This window comes from Rhagoletis pomonella, unplaced genomic scaffold (genome assembly GCF_013731165.1).
Source record: "Rhagoletis pomonella isolate Grant_MI unplaced genomic scaffold, Rhpom_1.0 Rhpom_scaffold_00001, whole genome shotgun sequence".
Lineage (NCBI taxonomy): Eukaryota > Metazoa > Arthropoda > Insecta > Diptera > Tephritidae > Rhagoletis > Rhagoletis pomonella.
The window spans coordinates 18,150,955-18,154,481 of record NW_023458555.1 but is presented as its reverse complement, the minus strand read 5'-3'; the positions used below and the strand labels follow the sequence as shown (position 1 = coordinate 18,154,481).

General features: G+C 34.3%; 1 protein-coding gene across 1 annotated transcript in view; it reads right to left on the bottom strand.

The window, feature by feature from the left end:
• LOC118740291 (neurofibromin) overlaps positions 1-3,527 on the bottom strand; it is a gene marked incomplete at its 3' end in the record, with an annotated part of 14,588 nt that overhangs the window by 920 nt on the left and 10,141 nt on the right.

The following is a 3,527-nucleotide window of genomic DNA, read 5'->3' as shown; positions in this document are numbered from 1 at the left end:
AGTTACTCTCAGCTCGATTGGCGCAATCTTGTATTCTATCATTCTTGGTGTAGAAATGGCGAATAGGAAGAGAGGTTTTGGATGGTGGAGAGAGGGGAACTAAAGAGAGGAGAGAGTGGAAGAAAAGAGAACAGAGAGTGGATGATAGAGAGAAGAAAGTGGAGGATAGAGAGGGGAGGAGAAGAGAGATAAATTAAAATAAAGCTGAACGAAATGAGATAAGCGTGTGGAGAAGTAAGCATTGAGGGGGGAGAAGGAGGGAGAGGATAAGAGATAAAATAGAGAAGTGAGAAAGAAGAAGAACGAGGAGGAGAGAATAAATGAAATAGGCATAGTAAGGAAAAGATAACTAAAGGAACAAAGCAGGAGAGCAAAGACAGGAGAGGAGATGAGAGAGGCAGAGTAGAAAATCGAAGAGGAGAGAGGAAAAAGTTCGAGGAGGATATTTGGAAAGATAGACTAGTAGTGAAGAAGAACCCGAATAGGAGAGAGTCTAGGAGAAGGAGGGGGATTATGGAAAATATATCAGGAGAAATATGCAATAAATGAGACTACAGTGCTTAAAACTGAAGTATTCTAATGCAAACGGGAGAGAATTCAAGCATCCGTGATATTTTAAAGTTACATTTAGAGTAAAACTCTAGGTTAGGTTAGGTAAGACTGATCGATCGAAAAGTTCTCACATATACCAAATACTGGTCCTTAGTGTTGCTAAGAGGTGTAATCTTACAGATCTTATTCGTAATCCAAATTTTGGCGAGCTCTACAAAATTGCTAGTCCTTTGGTCCGCAATATACTTTAGTGAGGAGTAAAATGCATGTATAAGTGTTAGTGTTGAGCAGATAAAGCCAAAAGTATATAAACTTTCGTTGTGAATCAATAAATGTGAAAGCCTAAAAAATGCCTTCATAGGGAGGATACATTTGACCGTCAAGGTTCTATACCAGAGTGCAGCACTTGAGAGTGAGGCATGCGTAGATCTTTCGTAGTTTTTTTTTAATTTTATAGAGGAGGCCAGAATTAAAACACTACTGGCCTACTGTCCCGTGGGAAAAGCTTTTTTTGAACGAACGCTCAGAGAGTCCAAGCTCTGTTCATCATTGCTCTATGCTACCGACGACCAAAGAGAACTTTTATTCCCTGCATAATAATAATAATAGTAATAATAGATTGGCGCTTACACATATGTTAGTGTTTGGCCGAGCTTCTCCTCCGATTTTTGGTGTGCGCCTTGATGTTGTCACACAAAGCGGAGGGACCTACAGTTTTACGCCGACTCCGAACGGCGATTGTATTTTTATGAGAAGCTGTTTTTCATAGCAGAAATACACTCGGAAGTTTGCCATTGCCTGCCGAGGGACGACCGCTGTTAAGAAAAAACCTTTTTTCTAAATTTTTTGCGACGTTGCTTTGACCAGGGTTTGAACCCAGGCGTTGCGGAGTGGAAGCGCGCACTGCTTACCACTACACCACAGCGGCCGACATACCTGAATAAAATCTATAGAGAGCTTTAAAAAGTCTCTTCCGCGTATTGTGTTTTGTCCGTTACTGCTCTATACCAGTGTTGGCCAGAATTAGTTTTTATTTTTTCTGCATATCAGTGGCGGTCAGAGAGAGCTTTTACTCCGTGCACGCTCATATAAAATCTACGGAAAGCTTTTCGCGGGGGTTAAGTTTGGTTCATTACTGGTGTATATAAAGCGGTGATGGGCATCGCTCTGCCCGCAGGCAAAGCTCTTTTAAGCTTTCCATAAATTTTGTAAAGGTACGTGTATAGTAAATGCTCTCTATGCCCGTCGCTGATATAAGTTAAAAACCGATCCCGCGGGAAAACATTTTTATAGCTTTCTATATATTTAGTATGAACGCGCATAGAGTAAAAGCTCTATCTGATCGTTGTTGATATACATTGTACAAAGGCTTGAAAAATCTTGCCTCGAGGGAATATGTAAATATGTAGTGGCCGATTAGGCTACCCACACCTTTTTGTAATGCTATTTTTGAAAACATAATGCTGGAAAAAAGACAAATGACAAAGTTGGGCATTAAAAAATAGTGTTGTCATTACGTTAAAAAAATAGTCATTAAGTTCATTTCTAGATGACATTTTATAGATGCCTCCAATTTTTTGTTATTTCAATGCCTAGTGGAAGCTCGGCATAACTTTGCGCTCAGGGAGAATTAAAAATTAATTATATATATGTATGTATGTACAGCGACTCAAACAAGTGTTCACATACTGTTTGTTTTTTAATATTCTAAAAGTTTTTCAAGCTAAAATTGGTTTGTTCTTTTTTTAATATCGTTCAAGCTTTAACCAAAATTATATACATAAATCAATGTGGTTGTTTCAAACTTTATATCAAATTTAGCAAAAATCAAAAATATGTCGAACTGTTTTGTCTGAATTTTTCGCTATTTTTGGGTCCCATAAAGTTGGTTTTACAATTTTTTTTGTTGGCGGCTGTTGTGTTTTTTATATAAAGAGTGAAGTTAAAAAAATGGCATTATTAACCGCCTTCATAAAAAGGAGAAAGGTTATCAATTCGTTGGATTTTTTTTGTTATGTATCTTACCGCATAACTTTGGACCACGTCAACCGATTTCTAAAATTCTCTTGCGAAATATTGTGAATATTTAAAAAAGATCAACATCTGAACACTAATTTGAGCCACTGTATGTATGTATGATTTTTTCATATAGAAACGAAAATTTAGTTTGGGTTTTGAATAAGGAGCTTGTACGCATTTTTCGAAAATTTATTTAATCGTATATTTAAAATAACTTTAAAAAAAATATTTGTTAAAAATTATCGTTTTTTTTTCACAAAAAATCTTCGTTTCATGTATTTTTCGAGAGTATATTTTCGAATACAAGCGTGTTCATTGTGTTATTATAATATGAATTTTTGATAAAAATTAAAAAAAAAAAATTGATTCAAAATATTCATTTAAAAAACATTATTCGTAAAAAATTAATTATATTTTTCATTATAATTTCGTTCATCCTGCATACCACTCTTATTCATTATGCGTAGTGTTAATGTAATTTGAATTCTTGATTGAATCCAATCATATAACTATAACGTTAAGTAATGGATTTAAATCTCTATTTTCTCTATTTTTATGTTCATTATTGGAAATTAAAATATTAAAATAAAAAATTAATTGATATCATTGCCTGCCTGCTGGTTGATTGGTGCTTGCATTTCATAAACGTAATAATAATCGTGTACTGAAAACAAAAACTCGTATATCGTATATACATGTATGTTCTACGTGCTGCTACTCGTTATTTAAATACATAAACGTATATTATATTATTATCTTATTTAAACTAATTGACAACAACAACAACCCATACCCAATAAAATACGCCCAAATTACTGGTCTTACAATCCTACTTGGAATACCATTAATTATTATTTTAAATATTTAAATTTTTGTTTTTATTTTCATTCAACCATCACCAACAACAATCACAATCAACCTGTATCACCGTTAATTAAATCAACGTTAAATTTATT